General features: G+C 45.6%; 1 protein-coding gene across 6 annotated transcripts in view; it reads left to right on the forward strand.

Moving 5' to 3' along the window:
- SULF2 (sulfatase 2) overlaps positions 1-25,685 on the forward strand; it is a 110,149-nt gene that overhangs the window by 35,386 nt on the left and 49,078 nt on the right. For 2 of the 6 annotated variants that reach the window (XM_069750830.1, XM_069750836.1), the window contains exon 2: positions 2,739-2,802. The exons of 2 other annotated variants lie outside the window; for them this stretch is intronic. The gene's annotated coding sequence lies outside the window, so the exon portion shown is untranslated. Of the gene's footprint in view, positions 1-2,738; positions 2,803-9,257; positions 9,446-22,066; positions 22,403-25,685 lie in introns of those variants that run through there. 2 more of the 6 variants (XM_069750831.1, XM_069750833.1) reach the window with 2 other exon arrangements.

The following is a 25,685-nucleotide window of genomic DNA, read 5'->3' on the forward strand; positions in this document are numbered from 1 at the left end:
CACAAGGCATTACTGGGAACGGGATGCTGCCGCATCGTGAAGAGCGGGAAGGCTGCGGGGGCCGCCGGAAGGTGAGAATATCACGATTTTTTATTTTTATTTTTTTATTATTTTTAACATTATATCTTTTTACTATTGATGCTGCATAGGCAGCATCAATAGTAAAAAGTTGGTCAAACTTGTCAAGCACTATGTTTGACAAGTGTGACCAACCTGTCAATCCGTTTTCCAGGTGATGCTACAGATCGCTTGGAAAACGCTAGCATTCAACAAGCTAAAAACGCTTGCAAAACGCTAGTGTTTTGCGGGAATACGCATGCCAATTCCGCATGTGTATTTCCCGCGGAAGGGAGTTGCAGAATTGTCGCGGAAATTTCCACGGCAATTCTGCAACGTGTGCACATAGCCTTAGTGGCTGGAATAATGGGAGTGATACATTGGGAGAGGACAGATTGCCAATGACGGGAGTGATACATTGGGAGAGGACAGATTGCCAATGACAGGAGTGATAATGATACATTGGGAGAGGACAGATTGCCAATGACGAGAGTGATATAATGCAGGTTGGATTGTTCTCCCCCCTTGACTCTGGGATGATGGAAGTTGATATATTGTAAGTGTGAATGGGATGTTATATTGTGAGCACCTAGCGGCAGGGATGATGAGGTTAATATCGACCTAGTTTGCCTCCTGTAATCTGGGGCTACATTGTTGAGCAATGTATTGCAACATTCGATGTAGTTATTTTCCATGTTGTCACGTTGCAGCTTGCAACACAATCACACGCTTTTGCTGTCGCTGGTTGCAAGTTGCATACGACACAATAAAATAGTCATGTGACAGTAAGTTGCACAAATGTTCTTGGTCGTTCAGTTGGCCAGAATGCAGATGTCGCCATGTAGCCCCATGATGGTAGAGCCCGGTGGCACTGTACATGGCCAGGTAACGGGTTGGAGCCTTATTCATCCCGAGGCGCCGTTGCTCCTGTTGTCTGTGTCATCTTACAGACCAATTAGAGACGTGATTTTACATTTCTCTTAAGTCTCCCGTGAATCTTTACAGAACTAGGTAAAAACTGGAAGATCAGCGTCTCAAGAAGGAGGAGGGCAAAGCCGCTTATCACCATCGGAACGGATCCTCCTCCAGACCAGTGATCGGTAGTATGATTCTCCTCTTGTGGACCCTAAAGCCGCCAATTCACATTGGATGGCTGTCGAGAGAACGAAGCTTCGACAATAGTTTTAGCCAACACTCCCATACACAGTAGCGCTCGCTCAGCCATCTCAGCTGACTCCACCATACACCGAGCCCTTGCGCGACCGAGCGCTCCTGTGTTTTAGAAATGCTTCGGTAAGGTGGCTTATTTCCTGGAGAACAATGGGATTGGCAGGCCGAAATCGAACATGTCCGATCAACATCTTTCCCGACCATCAGTCAGTCGATACCCCCATACACAGAAGATCCTCATCCGAACCTGTCGATATCGGTGGGATCAGCCGACATTAGTCTAATGTATATGTATGGGGGCCTTAACACCTTTCCAGGAATTATCTTGTTCTCCTGCCAATGTGGTGGGATTTAGAGCAGTCGTCTTTTTCTTCAGCACGTTCCACATTGGCTCTGATACTGCAGGCTAGACTATTTTGTAGCTGGGAACCCCAAAATTATTCGATCTGTGTCCGGATCTTCTTTATCCGTGCCCCCATGACATCACTTCCTGAGCTTTGCTCTCTGACCTTGGTCAGTCATTTCGCAGAGATAGAGTCCCTTCATCATCAACAATTTTAGACCCCCCCGTAGCAATTCAGACTTTTCATGGTGATCTTCTTTTGGTCAAAATACCCATCCACATCAGTATCCACACATGTGAATACCGTCATACTAGGTAGGCACGATGATTTAATCCATACATTGGTTAATAACAAGACTGGAAGGGTTGTCATGGGGACACTGCAATGGAACAGGTACTAAGATAAATACGCCATTAAGATGACATCGCTGCGTTTTATCGCTTGACATTTTGGACCTACATGACATTTTCTGCCAGCAGTTGGTGAGCCGACTATTACCGTGAAACGCTCTTTAAGCGATAGTCCGCCGTGTTCCACCTCGAACCTTCCTCCCTCCTACACCTTCATCATCCTGACAGTTGTGCTGGTGGCAGAAATGGAGCATTTGATTTCCCGCTAATTAAACTCCACGTGGCGGCGGTGCAGACGATGGCCCCGGGCGCTCCAGTTCTCTCCCCTATTTGTAATGAAGCTCATTTGTATTAGCGCTAATGTCCTCTCTCCGCTGACGCCTCGTTATTATTATTATGCCGCTCTTGTCGGCTTCCTGCGGATTGTAATTAAGACTCTGCAGCGAGCAGTAAACACGGGTCAGGCGGCAGCGCCGAGCATTATCCGTGATTTATCCGCATCGCTGCCAGGTCACATAAAGCAGAGCAGAATAAATCGGAGTGAGCGGCAGCGTGAAAACGCACACATTAACTCCGAACTGTCTGTGTTCTCCTGATGTGCCACCGTATTAGAGAGAATTGCCTTTCAGTGGCCGCGGAAAGCTGTGACATAGCCGATGTAACTGTGGCCATAGGGACATCAGCCGACGAATGGAACGGTCGCAGATCCTGGTGACTTCTTAGATACTTCATGATGGATCGTCCATCTATCGTATTCGCCATTTGTGATCTTGGAAGAAGTAAATATTTATGATGTGACTTCCTCTGTGTTTTTCAGAATCGGAGATTTTATGTGATGTCGCGGTCAATGCAGCCGACTCTATGAGCTGCCGCTGACAGCGGTGAGTGGATTTTATTACTGTTCTTGAAGGGGCCAATAACCATTCTGTATTATTATATGAGGAGCCCCTTGTTTCGCAGGTTAGAACGCCATCCTAAGGGTGGCCATAGGCTTATGGCAGGAGAGAATGACTGTATAATGTGTAGTGGACTGTGCAGACTAATCTCCGACTGCAGATGTCAAGATGGCTCTTCACTATCAAGACAGATTGTCTGAGATTATAAAAACATGGCTTTTGTTTCAAAAATAGCGCCACCCTTGATTAAAGGTTGTGTCTCGTATTGCAACTGAGCCCTGTAAAGTGGATGGAGCTGAGCAGCAGTGCCATGGACAACCTACACATATGGGTGGTGCTGTGTCTGAAAGCAAGCAGCCTTGTTTTTTTTCTAATCCCAATAAATCGCCCACACCCTCGTGGAATGGCTGATTTACCGAGACACTATAAATGTTATTCATCTGTCCGTCAGATGGCCATACCGTGCCGAAAATGGCTGATAACATAGAGGAAAAGCAGCAACTAGATAGTCATGCATGCTTATTTATCATGTATTGTCCCCTTTTTTCCCTTTCCCCCCTCGCCCTCCAGCTGTTAGCAATGTGGCTGATAATGGGCAGTAGATTTATGGGTTTCCGGAGATGGATCCTTTCCTGCTTTAGTTTAAGAGCAATTGTCGGTACAGGGATGTCAGTTCACCGACATATGACATCATTAAGGTACAGTAAATGACACCAATAAAACTTAACATTTACTAATTCAAATATTAAAACAATACAACATACACGACCTATAAAAACACATATGGCTGCTAATAAAGATACAGAGTGCACAAAAACCCTATAGGGCCAACTATCTGTACCCTACCTTGCAGCGGAGGTTGGCACCCTATAGAACCTGAGCAATGGCGCCCCCGCTCAACGTAGACTAGCCCAATCTGACCCTAATAAGTCCTATCGTGTGGAAAATAGGGTACCACTCAGCAGACCATACAGACAGACAAGACAAACAAAATAACACTAGGACTAAGAGGAAAAAAAAAAAAAAGATAATATTGCACGTATATTAACCCCTTCATGACCAGGGGATTTTTCGTTTTTCCGTGTTCGTTTTTCGCTCCCCTCCTTCCCAGAGCCATAACTTTTTTATTTTTCCGTCAATTTGGCCACGTGAGGGCTTATTTTTTGCGGGACGAGTTGTACTTTTGAACGACATCATTGGTTTTAGCATGTCGTGTACTAGAAAACGGGAAAAAAATTCCAAGTGCGGTGAAATTGCAAAAAAAGTGCAATCCCACATTGGTTTTTTGTTTGGCTTTTTTGCTAGGTTCACTAAATGCTAAAAATGACCTGCCACTATGATTCTCCAGGTCATTACGAGTTCATAGACACCAAACATGACTAGGTTATTTTTTATCTAAGTGGTGAAAAAAAATTCCAAACTTTGCTAAAAAAAAAAAAAAAAAAAATTGCGCCATTTTCCGATACTCGTAGCGTCTCCATTTTTCGTGATCTGGGGTCGGTTGAGGGCTTATTTTTTGCGTGCCGAGATGACGTTTTTAATGATAGCATTTCGGTGCAGATACGTTCTTTTGATCGCCCGTTATTGCATTTTAATGCAATGTCGCGGCGACCAAAAAAACGTAATTCTGGCGTTTCGAGTTTTTTTCCCGCTACGCTGTTTAGCGATCAGGTTAATACTTTTTTTAATTTGATAGATCGGGCAATTCTGAGCGCGGCGATACCAAATATGCGTAGATTTGATATTTTTTTTATTGATTTATTTTGATTGGGGCGAAAGGGGGGTGATTTAAACTTTTATGTTTTTTTTATTTTTTTCACATTTTTTTAAACTTTTTTTTTTAACTTTTGCCATGCTTCAATAGCCTCCATGGGAGGCTAGAAGCAGGGACAGCACGATCGGCTCTGCTACATAGCAGCGATCTGCTGATCGCTGCTATGTAGCAGAATTGCACGTGTGCTGTGAGCGCCGACCACAGGGTGGCGCTCACAGCGACGGGCAATCAGTAACCATAGAGGTCTCAAGGACCTCTATGGCTACAATGGAGACGCATCGCCGACCCCCGGACATGTGACGGGGGTCGGCGATGACGTCATTTCCGGCCGCCCGGCCGGAAGCGGTAGTTAAATGCCGCTGTCTGCGTTTGACAGCGGCATTTAACTAGTTAATAGGTGCGGGCAGATCGCGATTCTGCCCGCGCCTATTACGGGCACATGTCAGCTGTTCAAAACAGCTGACATGTCCCGGCTTTGGTGCGGGCTCACCGCGGAGCCCTGCATCAAAGCAGGGGAGCCGGCATCGGACGGTATAGTACGTCCGATGCCGGTAAGGGGTTAAAGATACATCTATTGTGCAATTCAAAGGCTGTGCAACAAGTGTATAGTTGAACACTCGTTTATTATATTGCACATATAAGGCCTTACACCAGAAAAAAACTAAACTGTACCTACAGATACGCCCTACCTGCCTGCGGGGGTTGGCACCCTAATATCCTGCGCATATGGCGCCCCCGCTCCCGTCGACTGTCCCTATTAAACCCTAAAATAGAAAAAATAGAAAGGGGGAACAGACCAAAAATTTGTCTATAATGAAAAAATTGCCAAGGCAGGTGAGGCCCATAAGGCACAGACAAAAGTGCAAAAATAGTGCATAAAAAAGGGCAAAAAACTTCCCTGCTGGGGTGCCAGGAGCAGGTGAGTATCGCGCAGCGCTCCCCCTCCCCGTTATACTTACCTGCTCCTGGCACTGTGCAGTCCCTGCTTCCCCGGCGCTGCAGCTTCTTTCTGTAGTGAGCGGTCACCGTTGCCTCTCATTACAGTATCAGTACAGGAGGAAGCTGCCGGCGCCGGGAAGCCAGGGACCTGCAGGGACCGCCCAGGAGCAGGAAAGTATAATTAGACAACCCCCGCTCCCCCTCACCTGCCGACCCCTGGGTATGACTCGAGTATAAGCCGAGAGGGGGACTTTCAGCCAAAAAAAAGTGGGCTGAAAATCTCGGCTTATACTCGAGTATATACGGTATTTGTGCACATGGGGTAAGTGACATAGCTTATCAAAAGAACTATAATACATTTCTAATTGGAGGTATTTGCAAATATTATTATTACATCTACTTAATAATGGGATAGGATTTTGGAAATGGGAATACCCCCTATAATTATAGAGAACTGTGTATAATAATCTACTGTTAGGTGATAAACGTCCACTTGATTTCTACCTTCTTACCCCTTAGACCCCAGTCCAGAGCCTCTCACCTAGCCAAATTAGTGCTCATGATTCGGACTGACGAGGGCCAACAGCCCCAAACACCGTGTCTGCGAATTGAGATACTGATTTGTCTTTTATCCTAAGTCATATTGCACGACTCGTTAAAGAGTTGATTGTGACTTGTAGGATTGCTACTTCCAACAGGTGGCGCTATAGAGTTTAAGTCCTCCTTTTCTCTGAAGAGGCAATTTGCATACCTTATTATGGTGATTAACATGACTTGGTGTTTTAAGGCTCCCATTAATGAAGGGGCAGAGCTCTACAGTGCCACCCACAGTTTATTAGGTTGTAAGTGGTACTGCGTCCTGAATTGTTACACTCCAGTACATGGCACGGAGACATTATTATTATTATTATTATTATTTATTGTTATAGCGCCATTTATTCCATGGCGCTTTACATGTGAGGAGGGGTATACATAATGAAAACAAGTACAATAATCTTAAACAATACAAGTCATAACTGGTACAGGAGGAATGAGGACCCTGGCCACGAAGGCTCACAATCTACAAGGGATGGGTGAGAATACAGTAGGTTAGGGTAGAGATGGTCATGCAGCGGTTTGGTCGATCGGTGGTAGCTGCAGGTTGTAGGCTTGTCTGAAGAGGTGGGTCTTCAGGTTCTTTTTGAAGGTTTCGATGGTAGGCGAGAGTCTGATGTGTTGTGGTGAAGGGTTCCAGAGTAGGGGTGATACGCAAGAGAAATCTTGTATACGATTGTGGGAAGAGGAGATAAGAGGGGAGTAGAGTAGGAGATCTTGTGAGGATCGGAGGTTGCGTGTAGGAAAGTACCGGGAGACGAGGTCACAGATGTATGGAGGAGACAGGTTGTGGATGGCTTTGTACGTCATGGTTGGGGTTTTGTAGTGGAGTCTCTGGGCAATGGGGAGCCAGTGAAGGGATTGACAGAGGGGAGAGGCCGGGGAATAGCAGGGGGACAGGTGGATTAGTCGGGCAGCAGAGTTTAGAATAGATTGGAGGGGTGTGAGAGTGTTAGAGGGGAGGCCACAGAGCAGGAGGTTACAGTAGTCAAGGCGAGAGATGATGAGGGCATGAACTAGGGTTTTTGCAGATTCATGGTTGAGGAATGAACGGATTCGTGAAATATTTTTGAGTTGAAGTCGGCAGGAAGTGGAAAGGGCTTGGATATGTGGTTTGAAGGAGAGATCAGCGTCAAGGATTACCCCGAGGCAGCGAGCGTGTGGGACTGGGGAGAGTGGGCAGCCATTTACTGTAATGGATAGGTTCGTTAGGGGGGGTCGCGTGAGATGGGGGAAAGATGATGAATTCTGTTTTGTCCATGTTAAGTTTCAGAAATCTAGCGGAGAAGAAGGATGAAATAGTGGACAGACATTGAGGGATTCTGGTTAGAAGGGAGGTGATATCTGGTCCAGAGATGTAGATCTGTGTGTCGTCAGCATAGAGGTGATACTGAAAGCCATGAGATTCTATGAGCTGTCCCAGACCAAAGGTGTAAATGGAGAAGAGCAAGGGCCCAAGGACTGAACCTTGTGGGACTCCGACAGATAGAGGGCGAGGTGAGGAGGTGGTGTGTGAATGGGAGACGCTGAATGTCCGGTCTGTTAGGTATGATGAGATCCAGGATAGGGCCAAGTCTGCGATGCCAAGGGATGAGAGGGTTTGTAATAATAGGGAATGGTCCACTGTGTCAAAGGCAGCCGACAGGTGGAGGAGGAGGAGGACAGAGTAGTGTCGCTTGCTCTTGGCGGTTAAGAGGTCATTGGTGACTTTAGTTAGGGCAGTTTCGGTGGAATGGTGTGACCAGAAGCCAGATTGTAGGCGGTCAAAGAGGGAGCAAGAAGAGAGATGGGAGGACAGTTCAAGGTAGACGTGTTGTTCCAGTAGTTTGGAGGCATAGGGGAGAAGTGATATGGGGCGATAGCTAGATACAGAGGATGGGTCAAGAGAGGGCTTTTTGAGGATAGGTGTGATGGAGGCATGTTTAAAGCTTGAGGGGAAAACACCAGTTGTTAGTGATAGGTTTTAGAGATGAGTTAGGGTTGGGATGAAGATTGTGGTGAGGTTTGGGATGAGGTGGGATGGGAGTGGGTCAAGTGCACAGGTGGTGAGATGCGATCTTGAGAGTAGAGTGGAGAGTTGATCTTCTGTAATGGTGGAGAAGTTGGTTTTGGAGGTGGAGGGATGGGAAGTTGGGAGGAAGGGCTCTGGGGGTTGTTGACCAAAACTGTCTCTAATGCTATCAATCTTCTGCTTGAAAAATGAGGCAAAGTCTTCAGCGGAGATAAGTGGGGAGGGAGGAGGTGCTGGGGGAGAGAGGAGAGAGTTTAAGGTGTTGAATAACTGTTTAGGGTTGTGAGAGAGAGAGGATATGAGAGATGAGAAGTAGGTTTGTTTAGCTGTGGCGAGTGTGGTCTTGAAAGTAGTGAGGGACTGTTTGAATGCGATGAAGTGCTCGTTAGAGTGGGATCTTTTCCAGATGGGAGACATGGGGTGCATGTTGTGATCACACTTGTGTAGAAGCTGAGAAGTATTAGTATAAGTGACAGATGTACGCTGTTACCGTCTGTGCAGTGCTGCGTTATCCGCCATCATTTACACCGCCATCGGATTATCCCGCCAGGGTCACGGATTCACAGCATAGGTTAATGGCTGCAGGAAATCTCTCCCATCCCCCCCGCTCCTTCTCCTCGACTGGGCACTTGAGCAGAAATGAGGGGATTATCCGAGTCTGTGTCATCTGAGCTGCCAAATACGTGGTTTAGGTTGTATGAGGGCTGTTATACAATTGTATTAGGCCCCACACCCACCGTCATCCTACCCACAGGTTGTACTGGTGGGTGACCTGATGAATGTAAATTAAAGGGAAACTTGAGGTAAAAATAAAACCTGGTCTCTCGCCCATCTACGTGCCTCCATTACCTGTGCTGCAGTTTGTCGGCTTATCCTTGACACTGATTTTCCCACAAACCAGGAAATGGTTGTCAAGCCCCGCCCCTTTGTCACTTTCCGTTTCTTGCGTATGCGCACCTAGTCATGTGATACCGAAGGATGGAAAACCTTTATAAAGGTAGCTCTGAAGATGGTACTTTGGGGGAAATGAGGGGTCTTATCAGTGTTGTGGGGGTTAAGCGCGGTTGACGTTCTTAGTCATTTCCGTGAACATTTGCGCATTTTCCGTTTTGGTTTTCGCAGTTTTTCTCTGGATTTCTTCTTTGAGAATCCTCATGAAAGAAAGAAAAAAAAAAAGGAAATTGTCTCTGCATCATCTAAGGAAGCGAGCTGCAACAAAGCATCTTGTGTTTTGCCGGAGCCGCAGTGAGGGCCGCCGCCGGGGGATCAGCTTTCCGCTCTTTGATAGAGATGGAGGCCACAAGTTATTGGTAATTCAGGAACGCTGGGCTCTCGCTCGCTCGCTCTGCCCGGGGTTGGTTTTCATTACGAGACGTTTCAAGGGCGGCGGGAGAGCGAGGGGGGTGCACGTTCCTTGTAATAAAACCTCATAATCAATGTTATGTCATGTAGTTAATGTCAGCCGATGCCGGGAGGAAGGGGGGCACGGAATTAACTCAAGTGCTTCTTAAAGATCCTTCGGTTTTATTTTTCTTTCTGGGGACTGGATCCGGCTGGAATTTTGCTGTTAAAGGGAAGGTACCACTACAAGGACACTGCGCCACCAGGCATATCCCGCTGGTCTGAGCAACTCCTATATTTGGCCTACATCCATTTTGCAGGCCATTCATCTGCTAATGGCATCGCGCTCCATAGTAAACCCTTACAACAAATATGGCTTCCACTACTGCTCTCCGATTTCTGAATGACCACCTCTTGTATTCAGGGTTCTGGGAAAGCCGGATGAATCCCCTCTTCTGGATGTGATGCAGGGAGCACACTGAGAGTCCAGGCTGGGGGTCATTAAGCACTGCTGGCACCAGGCTGGGTGTAAATTTCACACATTACGGCAATTAGAATAACATAAGAAGGCCTAATGATGCATTATTAATAGGGCATAAGCAGCAAGTAAACCACGACCTTGCGCTCACAATCCCCCACAACCCGGCCATTACCATTGAGGAATTACAAGGCTGCAAAGATTTCTTCCTCAACGCCCTTTAATTCCGTGGCCTTGGCAGGCGATAGTGTCCTGTACTAAAGGGGAATTCCAGGCTAAAAAAAAGGATTAGCTTTAAACTCCCAGAGGGGGTTAAAGAGAAATGCCTTGATGTTAAAGGGGGCATTAACTTATTCTCCCCAGTGTCCGATGTAGTCCCATAGGACATCAATGGCTGAAGAGGGTAATCTCTACCATCCACTAATGGCTAACCCAGTATGAAGGGTTAATCTGTCTTGATCCCAGTGTGCATAAGCAGTAGTGGCAGGACTAGCCTTCACATTTGATGACCACCCTGGACGTTGTATTATGGGAGGAGGGGATGCGGCTGTGATACTGCTGAGTTACGGCTTTGATCTATTAGTCCCTCTGACACGGCTAATAGTACAATTGTATCGCCAGGACTCGGGTAAGACGAGACCTGCAAGGATTGGAGTGTGCTTATGCACTGCTTTTACCACCATTATTCCTTGTGTTCTCGCTATATTAATGTACTTCATTGTTCCAGGTGTCTCCATCTCTCCAGATCCTGCATTGTTCTCTCGGATTTACCATGGGTGACCTACAGGGAGGAGTGTGCCAATACTATATTATGTTAGTCACTAGATGGTGGCCCGATTCTAACGCATCGGGTATTCTAGAATATGCATGTCCACGTAGTATATTGCCCAGCCACGTAGTATATTGCCAAGCCACGTAGTATATTGCCCAGCCACGTAGCATATTGCCCAGCCACGTAGCATATTGCCCAGCCACGTAGCATATTGCCCAGCCACGTAGCATATTGCCCAGCCACGTAGCATATTGCCCAGCCACATAGCATATTGCCCAGCCACGTAGTATACAGCACAGAGCCACGTAGTATACAGCACAGACACGTAGTATATTGCCCAGACATGTATGTAACAGGTTAAAAAAGACTTAAAATAAAAAATAAACATATACTCACTTTCCGAGGGGCCCCTTGTAGTCCTGGCGCCTGTGGGCGGTGCACGCGGCAGCTTCCGGTCCCAGGGTTGGTATGAGTGCAGGACCTGTGATGACGTCGCGGTCACATGACCGTGACGTTATGGAAGGTCCTTCTCGCATAGCATCCTTGGCACCGGAGCCTGCCACTTGCACTGCCGAGGACACCGCGCACGTCGGAGGGTGAGAATAACGTTTTTTTTTTACTATTATTATTTGTAACATTAGATCTTTTTACTATCGATGCAGCATACGCATCATCAATAGTAAAAAGTTGGTCACACAGGGTTAATGGAGTGCGTTACACTGCGGCATAACTCGGTCCATTAACGCTGCCATTAACCCTGTGTGAGGGCTGACTGGAGGGGAGTATGGAGCAGGCACTGACTGCGGGGAGGAAAGAGCGGCCATGTTGCCGCCGGACTATGCCCGTCGCTGATTGGTCGTGGGCGTTTTGCCACGACCAATCAGCGACTTGGATTTCCATGAGAGACAGAGGCCACGACCAATGAATATCCGTGACAGAAAGAAAGAAAGACAGACAGACGGAAGTGACCCTAAGACAATTATATAGTAGACTAGATGGTGGCCCGATTCTAACGCATCGGATATTCTAGAATATGCATGTCCACGTAGTATATTGCACAGCCCACGTAGTATATTGCCCAGCCACGTAGTATATTGCCCAGCCGCGTAGTATATTGCCCATCCGCGTAGTATATTGCCCAGCCCGCGTAGTATAGTGCCCAGCCCGCGTAGTATAGTGCCCAGCCCGCGTAGTATATTGCCCAGCCCGCGTAGTATATAGCAATGTGGGCATCATATCCCTGTTAAAAAAAAAAAAAAAAAGAATTAAAATAAAAAAATAGTTATACTCACCTTCCGTTGGCCCCTGGATCCAGGAAGCGTTTACCGACGCTCCTCGCGCGCTCTGGTCTCAAGAGTGCATTGCGGTCTCGCGAGATGATGATGTAGCGGTCTCGTGAGACCGCTACGTCATCATTTCGCGAGAACGCAATGCATGGACTGGTCACCGGAGCGTCATGAGGAGCAGGAAAGGCGCCGGAAGGTGAGTATATGATGATTTTTTATTTTTTTTATTATTTTTAACACTAGATCTTTTTACTATTGATGCTGCATAGGCAGCATCAATAGTAAAAAAGTTGGTCACACAGGGTTAATAGCAGCGTTAATGGAGTGCGTTACACCGCGGCATAACGCGGTCCATTAGCGCTGCCATTAACCCTGTGTGAGCGCTGACTGGAGGGGAGTATGGAGCGGGCACTGACTGCGGGGAGGAAGGAGCGGCCATGTTGCTGCCGGACTGCACCCGTCGCTGACTGGTCGTGGCAATGGTCGTGGGCGATTTGCCACGACCAATCAGCGACTTGGATTTCCATGACAGACAGAGGCCGCAACCAATGAATATCTGTGACAGACAGACGGACGGACGGAAGTGACCCTTAAGGTACCGTCATACATAGCGACGCTGCAGCGATACCGACAACGATCCGGATCGCTGCAGCGTCGCTGTTTGGTCGCTGGAGAGCTGTCACACAGACAGCTCTCCAGCGACCAACGATCCCGAGGTCCCCGGTAACCAGGGTAAACATCGGGTTACTAAGCGCAGGGCCGCTCTTAGTAACCCGATGTTTACCCTGGTTACCATCCTAAAAAGTAAAAAAACAAACGCTACATACTTACCTTCCGCTGTCTGTCCTCGGCGCTCTGCTTCTCTGGTCTGGCTGTGAGCGCCGGGCAGCCAGAAAGCAGAGCGGTGACGTCACCGCTCTGCTTTCCGGCTGACCGACGCTCACAGCCAGAGCAGGAGGAGTGCAGAGCACAGCGCCGGGGGACAGACAGCGGTAGGTAAGTATGTAGTGTTTGTTTTTTTACTTTTAGGATGGTAACCAGGGTAGACATCGGGTTACTAAGCGCGGCCCTGCGCTTAGTTACCCGATGTTTACCCTGGTTACCAGCGAAGACATCGCTGAATCGGTGTCACACACGCCGATTCAGCGATGTCTACGGGGAGTCCAGCGACCAAATAAAGTTCTGGACTTTCTTCCCCGACCAGTGATCTCCCAGCAGGGGCCTGATCGCTGCTGCCTGTCACACTGGACGATATCGCTAGCGAGGACGCTGCAACGTCACGGATCGCTAGCGATATCGTCTAGTGTGACAGTACCTTTAGACAATCATGTAGTAGATTATTCAGTTCCCCTTGTATTGAGGTACTCCGCTGCTGACGTGTGTCTCTGTCACTCTAGATCTTGCCCTGTCCTCCCGGCTCTATAGTGAATGACCTGCAGGGAGAGGACTGTACCTATGTGCAGTTGTGTTCCTGGCATTATTCCCAATTTATTTATTTATTTTTTTTCTTCATTCCCGATATTCTCCCTGCAATTATGTAGTCCGCTACTCCGTGTTTCCCAGCCTATGCTATGTTGTCATTATTCACTATGTTTCCCTTGTATAGAGGATCTCCGCTGCTGACTTGTCTCCGTCACTCTAGATCCTGCACTGTCCTCCCAGCTCTATAGTGAATGACCTGCAGGGAGAGGAGTGTGCCTATGTGCAGTTATGTTTCCAGCATTAACCATATTCTCCCTGTATTTATGAAGTCTACTACTCCATGTTTCCCAGTCTCTCCTTATCCTGCACTGTTCTCTTGGGCCTATAGTGAATGACCTGCAGGGAGAGGAGTGTGCCTATGCTATGTTGTCATTATTCACTATGTTTCACTTGTATAGAGGAACTCCGCTGCTGACTTGTGTCTACGTCTCTCTAGATCAGAGGTGGGGAACCTCAGGCCCCAGGGCCATTTACGGCCCTCGATGACATTTTATCAGGCCCCTCGGGCAGATTCTCAGGGACCACATTCTTGGGTAGGGAGGTGTATTTTGATTACAACCAGCTCATTAATTTCTTCTTGCTCTGTTAGCACACATACACAGTGTTCTCTACTGAACACTGAATGGCATGCAATGAAAGATTACGTCCTGACACCAGTGCCAGAGTCAGGATGTACTTTGTGGGCGGAGTTTGTACGGCCCCCAAGGATGGCATAAATATCCAAATGGCCCTTGGCAGAAAGAAGATTCCCCACCCCTGCTCTAGATCCTGCACTGTCCTCTCGGATCTCTAGTGGATGACCTGCAGAGCGAGGAGTGTGCCTATGCTATGTTGTGGTCATTATTCGCTGTGTTTCTCCCTTGTATAGAGGATCTCTGCTGCTGACTTGTGTCTCCGTCTCTCTAGATCCTACACTGTCCTCTCGGATCGCTAGTGGATGACCTGCAGAGCGAGGAGTGTGCCTATGCTATGTTGTGGTCATTATTCGCTATGTTTCTCCCTTGTATAGAGGATCTCCGCTGCTGACTTGTGTCTCCGTCTCTCTAGATCCTGCACTGTCCTCTCGGATCTCTAGTGGATGACCTGCAGGGAGAGGAGTGTGCCTATGCTATGTTGTGGTCATTATTCGCTATGTTTCTCCCTTGTATAGAGGATCTCTGCTGCTGACTTGTGTCTCCGTCTCTCTAGATCCTGCACTGTTCTCTTGGGCCTATAGTGAATGACCTGCAGGGCGAGGAGTGTGCCTATGCTATGTTGTGGTCATTATTCGCTATGTTTCTCCCTTGTATAGAGGATCTCTGCTGCTGACTTGTGTCTCCGTCTCTCTAGATCCTGCACTGTCCTCTCGGATCTCTAGTGGATGACCTGCAGGGCGAGGAGTGTGCCTATGTGCAGTTGTGTTCCCCGCATTATTCCCGGTCTTCTCTCTGCCACTCTTGATGTCTTCCTCTGCTGTCTCCTGTATCTTATCCTATAATCTCATCCTTTCGTGATTCCTCCGAGTCTTGTTCTCTCAGCGCAAAGTTTCAATTGTGCAAAGTTTTTTTTTTTTTTTTGTTTTGTTTTTTATAATCTGCTTTTATTTTCCCCTTGAATATTTGTCCTCTCTGTCTCAATCCCTGAGGTCTGTAATCAGAGAGAAAATGATAAGTAGTGAAGGTAGAAAGAAAACCTGAAAACATCCTTGTTACATTTTCTGCTGTAAATGTATCAAATAATCCCTTATCCATGGCCGTCTGCTAGGCTTTTTTCTTGCTGCACCAGCTCTCTGGAATGCTCTACCCAGGACCTGCTCAATGATATATATGTGTGTTCGCTGGAAAGCCAGCATTGGAAGCCTACAGTGCTAACCACTGAGCCACTGTGCTGCTGTCATTACAATTAGATGCAAAAAGGAAGGTGGTTTCCATCCAGAAAAACAGTAGGAAAAATGACAATATAATTCCTTCTTTTCCACTTCTTAATGGGATAGTCATGTCTGAGGAATGTGCGGGAAGTGACTGCGGCCTCAGCTGGTTTCCCTATGAATGGTCTGCCGGTGCTCATTACCAAAGCACAATATATGGAGAATATACATGTGACATCGTTGTCCATTAAATAAACATGGAGTCCATTAGGCACGGTGTGATCGATGATGGTGCGTCTGCATTGTCCTGGGCGTAGGATCGGTGCAGGGTGACTGACAGATGCCAGTAAGTGGCTCATCCCTGCAGTCAGCGAGCATCGCTGATCAATACTTGTGGGGTCACAGAGGATGAGCAGTCTTAGTGACCACAGTTCTCCATATCACATAGTGTAATCAGACAGTGGTCCTGTTCTCTACAGAACCAGAGCAGAACCTTTTGGATAACACTGGGACTTTTTTCAGACTTTTTTTATATTATGCAAATTGTGCAGCATGCTTGTGGAGCCCCTCATCTTAATAATTACAGCAGTCCTGGACTTAGTGTAGAAAGAGTTAGTCTGCCTCCTTTAACCCCTTTTTTTGAGATGGAGATCTCGGCCTCCTTGAGTAACCAAGGGTGGTCCAGTGGACTTGTATGCAGTCGGGTGTTCTTTCTCCATGGCTGCCTTTTTGCCCCCTCCCTCTTCTCTTCATTTCACAGCCACATTCCCACCATATCTCTGGCTCCTTCTTGGCAGAATCCGGCTCCATGGAACCTTGTCAAAAATGTTTATCGCTTGGCACAATCTATGAGTTCCCTGCCAAGTCCACATGGTGCCAAGATGATGGGCAAGAGCGATTCATTGCTTGGAGGCTCCTAATACAAAGTTTTGGAGTCTCTTGTTACATCCAAATATCACATCATATTAAAGAGAAGTAATACTGAGCAGCACGAAAGACATATTTATAACTGTTCTCATCCTGAGTCTCCTGATTCATGAGTAGAATGTCAGTGCAGTCACATCAAAACAAAGCACAGAGAAAATACTTTTCAGTATCTCATTTTTATATATATTTTACACAGTACCAATTACCTTATGCTGCATATATGGAAACTGCACAGTACCACTACTCCTGTCTCGTATACTGGGTGTAATTCTCAGTATCTGTATTATCCTGTATATATACACTGCACAGTACCACTACTCCTGTCTCGTATACTGGGTGTAATTCTCAGTATCTGTATTATCCTGTATATATACACTGCACAGTACCACTTCTCCTGTCCTGTATACTGGGTGTAATTCTCCGTATCTGTATTATCATGTGTATACACTGCACAGTACCACTTCTCCTGTCCTGTATACTGGGTGTAATTTTCAGTATCTGTATTATCCTGTATATACACTGCACAGTACCACTGCTCCTGTCCTGTATACTGGGTGTAATTCTCAGTATCTGTATTATCCTGTATATACACACTGCACAGTACCACTTCTCCTGTCCTGTATACTGGGCGTAATTCTCAGTATCTGTATTATCCTGTATATATACACTGCACAGTACCACTTCTCCTGTCCTGTATACTGGGTGTAATTCTCCGTATCTGTATTATCATGTGTATATATACACTGCACAGTACCACTTCTCCTGTCCTGTATACTGGGTGTAATTCTCCGTATCTGTATTATCCTGTATATATACACTGCACAGTACCACTTCTGTCCTGTATACTGGGTGTAATTCTCAGTATCTGTATTATCATGTGTATATATACACTGCACAGTACCACTTCTCCTGTCCTGTATACTGGGTGTAATTCTCAGTATCTGTATTATCATGTGTATATATACACTGCACAGTACCACTTCTCCTGTCCTGTATACTGGGTGTAATTCTCCGTATCTGTATTATCCTGTATATATACACTGCACAGTACCACTTCTGTCCTGTATACTGGGTGTAATTCTCAGTATCTGTATTATCCTGTATATACACACTGCACAGTACCACTTTTCCTGTCCTGTATACTGGGTGTAATTCCTCGTATCTGTATTATCCTGTATACACTGCACAGTGCCACTTCTCCTATCCTGTATACTGGGTGTAATTCTCAGTATCTGTATTATCCTGTATACACTGCACAGTGCCACTTCTCCTATCCTGTATACTGGGTGTAATTCTCCGTATCTGTATTATCCTGTATACACTGCACAGTGCCACTTCTCCTGTCCTGTATACTGGGTGTAATTCTCAGTATCTGTATTATCCTGTATATATACACTGCACAGTACCACTTCTGTCCTGTATACTGGGTGTAATTCTCAGTATCTGTATTATCCTGTATATACACACTGCACAGTACCACTTCTCCTGTCCTGTATACTGGGTGTAATTCTCAGTATCTGTATTATCCTGTGTATATTCACTGCACAGTATCACTTCTCCTGTCCTGTATACTGGGTGTAATTCTCAGTATCTGTATTATCCTGTATATACCCACTGTACAGTACCACTTCTCCTGTCCTGTATACTGGGTGTAATTCTCAGTATCTGTATTATCCTGTACATATACACTGCACAGTACCACTTCTCCTGTCCTGTATACTGGGTGTAATTCTCAGTATCTGTATTATCCTGTACATATACACTGCACAGTATCACTTCTCCTGTCCTGTATACTGGGTGTAATTCTCAGTATCTGTATTATCCTGTATATACCCACTGTACAGTACCACTTCTCCTGTCCCGTATACTGGGTGTAATTCTCAGTATCTGTATTATCCTGTACATATACACTGCACAGTACCACTTCTCCTGTCCTGTATACTGGGTGTAATTCTCAGTATCTGTATTATCCTGTATATATATACACTGCACAGTTCCACTTCTGTCCTTTATGCTGGGGGTAATTCTCAGTATTTGTATTGTCCTGTATAGTGGCTTGCAAAAGTATTCACTCCCCTTGGCATTTTTTGCGACCTCATAACCTGGAATTTCACTGTTTGTTTTTTTTTGTTTTTTTTAGGGTTTGCATCGGTTCATGTAAAGAACATGCCTGCAATTGTGAACAGTTTGTTTTCTTTTTATTGTGAAGTAAACAGTAACACATCGAACAAAAAACTTGAAAACTTCAGTGTGCATAACTATTCCGCCCCCTAAAGTCAGTACTTTGGAGAGCCTACTTTTTGCTGCAATTACAGCTGAAAGTTGCTTTGGATAAGTCTATCTGATCTTTCCACTGGGATTTTTTGCTCATTGCTCAATCCAAAACTGCTCCAGCTCCTTCTCGTTAGATGGTTTCCTCTGATGGACAGCAATCTTAACGTCTAACCATAGATTCCCAATTAGATTAAGGTCTGGGCTTTGACTAGTCCACTCCAAAATATGTACACGTTTCTCCTTAAACCACTCGAGTGTTGCTTTAGCAGTATACTTTGGGTCATTGTCTTGTTGGAAGGTGAACCTCCTTCCCAGTCTCAAATCACTGACAAACTGAAACAGGTTTTGCTCAAGGATATGCCTGTATTCCACACCATCCATCTTCCCCTCAACTCGGACCATTTTCCCTGTCCCTGCTGCCAAAAAATATCCCCACTGTATGATGCTGCCACCATCATGTTTCACTGTGGGGATGGTGTTCTTGGGGTGATGAGATGTGTTGGTTTGCTGCCAGACATAGCATTTACCTCGGTGACCGAAAAGTTCAATTTTGGCCTCATCTGACCACAGCACTTTCCTCCATACATTTGGGGAGTCTCCCACATGTCTTTTGGCAAACGCAAAACGAGCTGTACAATTTTTGTTAATAAAGGCTTTTTTTGCCCACTTCCATAAAGGCCACCTCTATGGAGTGTACGGCTTATTATGGTCGTATGGACAGATACTCCAGTCTGTGCTTGGGAACTCTGCAGCTCCTTCAGGGTTACCTTTGGTCACTGTGCTACCCCTCTGATTAATGCTCTCCTTGCTACCGCTGAGAGCTTTGGTGGGTGGCGCGCTCTTGGTAGGTTTGTTGTGGTACCATGGTCTTTCCATCTAATAATAATTAAATTGATGGTGCTAAATGGGATCATCAGAAATTGGGATTTTTTTTTATAACCCAACCCTAATTTGTATAAGGCTAGGTTCACATTGCGTTAGGGCAATCCGTTTAGCGCATACGCTATGTGGACCTAGCCTAACTTTGTCCCTGACTTGTTTGGAGATCTCCTTGGTCTTCATGGTGTTATTTGGTTAGTGGTGCCTCTTGCTTTTATGGTTGTGCAGTCCCTGTGGCCTTTCACAAAAGGTAAAGTGTATATACTACAGACCGTGTGAGACATGGCTTGCTGACAGGTGGACTTCCTTTCACTAAGTATGTAACTTATGAAGATAATCGCTTGCACCAGAAATTTTAGGGGCTTCATAGCAAAAGTGGTGAATAAATATGAGCATGCCAATTTTTAGTTATTTGATCCCATAAATTTAATTTAAGCTTTTATTTTTCTCACATCACTTCAGCAACTTAAGTTATTCAGTGCTGATGCATCACACACAAATAAGATCACAAAAATATTTAGACACAGGTTGTAATGTAATAAATTGGGTAAAAATCCAAGCGAGTGAGTGAATGATTTCGCACACCACAGTGTATGTGTGTATATATATATATATATATATATATATACACACACACACACTGTACCACTTCTCCTGTCCTGTATTCTGTATGTACGGTAATTATCAGTATCTGTGTTATTCTGCATGTACAGTGCCTTAAAAAAGTATTTATATCCTCTGAACTTTTCCACATTTTTTCATGCTACACCCACAAACTTAGTTATTTTATTGGGATTTTATGTGAAATACCAACACAAAGTAGCAGGTCTTTGTGAAGTGTAAAATTGTGACATGCATTTGTATTGAGCCCCATGTAGTCTGATACCCCTCAATAAAATCCTGAGTGACAAATTGTCCCCTGATGTGCCATAATTAATAAATTGAGTCCACCTGTGTGCAATTACTTCTCAGTAGAGCTACATCTGTTCTGTGAAGGCCTCAGAGGTTTGAGAACATTAGGGATCAAACAGCATCATAAAAAAACAAGGGAACACACCAGACTGCTCAGGGATAAAGTTGTGGAGAAAAGTAAAGCAGTGGTAGGTTAAAAAATAGGTTCAGAGCTTGGGCTGTCATAGAGCACTGCTCAATCCATCATCCAAAAATAGGAGTATAGCACAATTGCAAATCTATTAAGACATGGCTGTCCACCTAAACGAACATCCCAAGCAAGTAGAGCATTAATTATAGAAGCAGTCAAGAGGCCCATAGTCACTCTGAAGGACCTGCAGAGAACCACAGCTCAGGTGGGAGAATCTGTCCACAGAACAACTGTTAATCATATTCTCCCCAAATCTGGCCTTTATGTAAGAGTGGCAAGAAGAAAGACATTTTTTAAAGCAAGCCATAAGAAGTCCTGTTTACAGCGAGCATGTGGAAGAAGATTCTCGGGTCAGATGAGACCAAAGTAGAACTTTTTGGGCTCAATGCAAAACGCTATGTGTGGCAAACGAACACTGCACATCGCCCTCAAAACACCATCCCCACCGTCAAACGTGGTGGTGGCAGCTGCATGCTGTGGTAATACTTTTCTTCAGCAGGGACCTAGAAGTTGGTCAGAGTTGATGAGAAGAAGGATGGAGCTAAATATAGAGCAATCCTGGAGGAAAACCTGAGGCTGCAAAATACTTGAGACCGTAGATTCACCTTCCAGGAGGACAACGACCCTAAACATCTTGCTGGAGCTACAATGGATGGTTTAGATAAAATCATATTCATGGCCCAGTCACAGTCCAGACGGAAATCCCATTGAGAACCTGTGACAAGACTTTTAAATTGCTAATCACAGACTCCTCCATCCGTCTTGAGCAAGAGAAAGTGTGCAATGAAGAATGGGCAAATATTTCAGCTTCACGATGTGCAAAGCTGGTAGAGACATCCCCAAAAGACTTCCATCAGTGATTGCCGTAAAAGGTGGTCCTACAGACGAATGACTCAGGAGTGGCTGAATGCAAATGCACATCACAATATTCAGCTTGATATTTTTTATTAATATTTTGATAACCGTGTATCATTTCCTTTACACTTCACAAATACTTGTACTTTGTGTTGGTATATCACTAAAAATCCTAATAAAATACATTTACCTTTTGTGGGTGTAACGTAAAAGAAAAAGGAAAGGTTCACGGGGCATGAATTCTTTTTCAAGGCAGTGTGTATACCCTGTATCTCCTCTAATTCTATAGTTATCAGTTTTACCCTTTATCCACATGACCTCAGGTTCTCATCACTCTTTTTGGTGGAGCGTGTTAGATGCAAAGTGCTGAAGGCACTCTACCTGCAGACATACTGTGGACGTTTCATCCCCTGCTTCCACGATCTCCAAGCATTGTTTCTGTAGAAGTGTCAGTCTTCACTGCACTTCTTGCATTCTGTTCATTAATGGTAAAACCCAGACTGTGTATGGGGCAGTTCTGGGTCATTGTTACTGCACAGTAGAGGGGTGTAAGCTCAGGGGACTCTTCTACCTCCCTTTCTAGGTCCACAGCCCTGCCTCCATTGTGTTGTAATACCAGGACGCCGGTATGTGAGGAATGCACAAGCCTCAAGTAATATGGTATTAAACATTTGTGTGGGATATCCTTGGAGCAGTAATCATTGTGCTGAGGGAACGGGTGCGGTGCAGGAGCTGTCAGCTCCAATACCCACTAATTACAGCTCTGCAGCGGGCGCACCGCTGAGGCGACTTGGCAGCGGAGAGAGTACAGGTGTTACTGCCTCTCTATCGACGTATTTACCGGCTGACACCTGTGTGTTAATAATGGGGCTGCATGTGGACAACACTTAGGACTTTGATGCAAATTACGACCTGAGGTGGGGCAGAGCTCGAGACCCCCCAAACACCTTGTTGGCATCCAATACTGAGGAAGAAAAAGTGAAAAACGGGTAACCTGTCATCTTCAAGTGATCACAGCGGAGAACGTAAGTGAAAAGCGTGAAACCTGTAGTGAATAAAAATTTTTGTCCTGTTATCAGCTTTGTGAAGTATTAACCACCTCTAGCTACTGCCTGTTACCCACTATTTAAAGCCGACTGTAGGATGGATGAGTAATATCTATTCCTCCCTTTATGAGCGATTTCACACTGAGGCTGACTGTAGCCTTTCCTGCCCTTTGCTTCTTAGTACTTTGTCAAGTATCTCCATCGCCATTTCCAACTGTTTGTGTGACTGATATTTGCTCTCCTAAACTGCTCCCACACCGTTATCAGTTATGGACTGTGAGGATTACTAGCCTGTCTTCTGTGGATCTATCATATCATACACATGATTGTTAGTGGAGAAACGCTATAGATTTATAGCTAGGATCCTCGGGGGTGGGTTCAGCTCATCCTCAAGGAAGGCGTTTCACAGGCAAGTGAGAATTTCTGATGTTGATAGCTAGAATCGTTGGAGGTGTGATCAGCTGATCTAAAGGGGAGCAGAGGATTTCTGATATTTATAGCTAGCATCTTCAAGGGTGGAATTAGCTGATCCTCAGTGGAGGAGCTTCAGAGGCGAGTGAGGATTTCTGATATTTATAGCTAGTATCTTCAAGGGTGGAATTAGCCGATCCTCAGTGGAGGAGCTTCAGAGGCGAGTGAGGATTTCTGATATTTATAGCTAGTATCTTCAAGGGTGGAATTAGCCGATCCTCAGTGGAGGAGCTTCAGAGGCGAGTGAGGATTTCTGATATTTATAGCTAGCATCTTCAAGGGTGGAATTAGCTGATCCTCAGTGGAGGAGCTTCAGAGGCGAGTGAGTATTTCTCATATTTATAGCTAGCATCTTCAAGGGTGGAATTAGCTGATCCTCAGTGGAGGAGTTTCAGAGGCGAGTGAGGATTTCTGATATTTATAGCTAGCATCTTCAAGGGTGGAATTAGCCGATCCTCAGTGGAGGAGCTTCAGAGGCGAGTGAGGATTTCTGATATTTATAGCTAGTATCTTCAAGGGTGGAATTAGCCGATCCTCAGTGGAGGAGCTTCAGAGGCGAGTGAGGATTTCTGATATTTATAGCTAGCATCTTCAAGGGTGGAATTAGCTGATCCTCAGTGGAGGAGCTTCAGAGGCGAGTGAGGATTTCTGATATTTATAGCTAGTATCTTCAAGGGTGGAATTAGCTGATCCTCAGTGGAGGAGCTTCAGAGGCGAGTGAGGATTTCTGATATTTATAGCTAGTATCTTCAAGGGTGGAATTAGCCGATCCTCAGTGGAGGAGTTTCAGAGGCGAGTGAGGATTTCTGATATTTATAGCTAGCATCTTCAAGGGTGGAATTAGCTGATCCTCAGTGGAGGAGCTTCAGAGGCGAGTGAGGATTTCTGATATTTATAGCTAGTATCTTCAAGGGTGGAATTAGCTGATCCTCAGTGGAGGAGCTTCAGAGGCGAGTGAGGATTTCTGATATTTATAGCTAGTATCTTTAAGGGTGGAATTAGCTGATCCTCAGTGGAGGAGCTTCAGAGGCGAGTGAGGATTTCTGATATTTATAGCTAGTATCTTCAAGGGTGGAATTAGCTGATCCTCAGTGGAGGAGCTTCAGAGGCGAGTGAGGATTTCTGATATTTATAGCTAGTATCTTCAAGGGTGGAATTAGCTGATCCTCAGTGGAGGAGCTTCAGAGGCGAGTGAGGATTTCTGATATTTATAGCTAGTATCTTCAAGGGTGGAATTAGCCGATCCTCAGTGGAGGAGCTTCAGAGGCGAGTGAGGATTTCTGATATTTATAGCTAGCATCTTCAAGGGTGGAATTAGCCGATCCTCAGTGGAGGAGCTTCAGAGGCGAGTGAGGATTTCTGATATTTATAGCTAGCATCTTCAAGGGTGGAATTAGCCGATCCTCAGTGGAGGAGCTTCAGAGGCGAGTGAGGATTTCTGATATTTATAGCTAGCATCTTCAAGGGTGGAATTAGCCGATCCTCAGTGGAGGAGCTTCTAGAGGCGAGTGAGGATTTCTGATATTTATAGCTAGCATCTTCAAGGGTGGAATTAGCTGATCCTCAGTGGAGGAGCTTCAGAGGCGAGTGAGGATTTCTGATATTTATAGCTAGCATCTTCAAGGGTGGAATTAGCCGATCCTCAGTGGAGGAGCTTCTAGAGGCGAGTGAGGATTTCTGATATTTATAGCTAGCATCTTCAAGGGTGGAATTAGCTGATCCTCAGTGGAGGAGCTTCAGAGGCGAGTGAGGATTTCTGATATTTATAGCTAGTATCTTCAAGGGTGGAATTAGCTGATCCTCAGTGGAGGAGCTTCAGAGGCGAGTGAGGATTTCTGATATTTATAGCTAGCATCTTCAAGGGTGGAATTAGCTGATCCTCAGTGGAGGAGCTTCAGAGGCGAGTGAGGATTTCTGATATTTATAGCTAGTATCTTCAAGGGTGGAATTAGCCGATCCTCAGTGGAGGAGCTTCAGAGGTGAGTGAGGATTTCTGATATTTATAGCTAGCATCTTCAAGGGTGGAATTAGCTGATCCTCAGTGGAGGAGCTTCAGAGGCGAGTGAGGATTTCTGATATTTATAGCTAGTATCTTCAAGGGTGGAATTAGCTGATCCTCAGTGGAGGAGCTTCAGAGGCGAGTGAGGATTTCTGATATTTATAGCTAGCATCTTCAAGGGTGGAATTAGCTGATCCTCAGTGGAGGAGCTTCAGAGGCGAGTGAGGATTTCTGATATTTATAGCTAGTATCTTCAAGGGTGGAATTAACCGATCCTCAGGAGGAATTTCACAGGCGAGTGAGGATTTCTGATATTTATAGCTAGTATCTTCAAGGGTGGAATTAGCCGATCCTCGGGGGGAATTTCACAGGCGAGAGAGGATTTCTGATATTTATAGCTAGCATCTTCAAGGGTGGAATCGGCTGATCCTCAGGGGAGGAGTTTCAGAGGCGAGTGAGGATTTCTAATATTTATAGCTAGTATCTTCATGGATGGAATCGGCTGATCTTCAGGGGAGGCGTTTCAGAGGCGAGTGAGGATTTCTGATATTTATAGCTAGCATCTTCAAGGGTGGAATCGGCTGATCCTCAGGGGAGAAGTTTCAGAGGCGAGTGAGGATTTCTAATATTTATAGCTAGTATCTTCATGGATGGAATCGGCTGATCTTCAGGGGAGGAGTTTCAGAGGCGAGTGAGGATTTCTGATTTTTATGACTAGAATCCTCAGATTGGGATCATCTGATCTTCAGGATAGGAATTACACAGGCAGAGTGAGGCTTTCTGATATTCATA

The sequence above is a fragment of the Ranitomeya imitator genome, chromosome 2 (genome assembly GCF_032444005.1).
Source record: "Ranitomeya imitator isolate aRanImi1 chromosome 2, aRanImi1.pri, whole genome shotgun sequence".
NCBI lineage: Eukaryota > Metazoa > Chordata > Amphibia > Anura > Dendrobatidae > Ranitomeya > Ranitomeya imitator.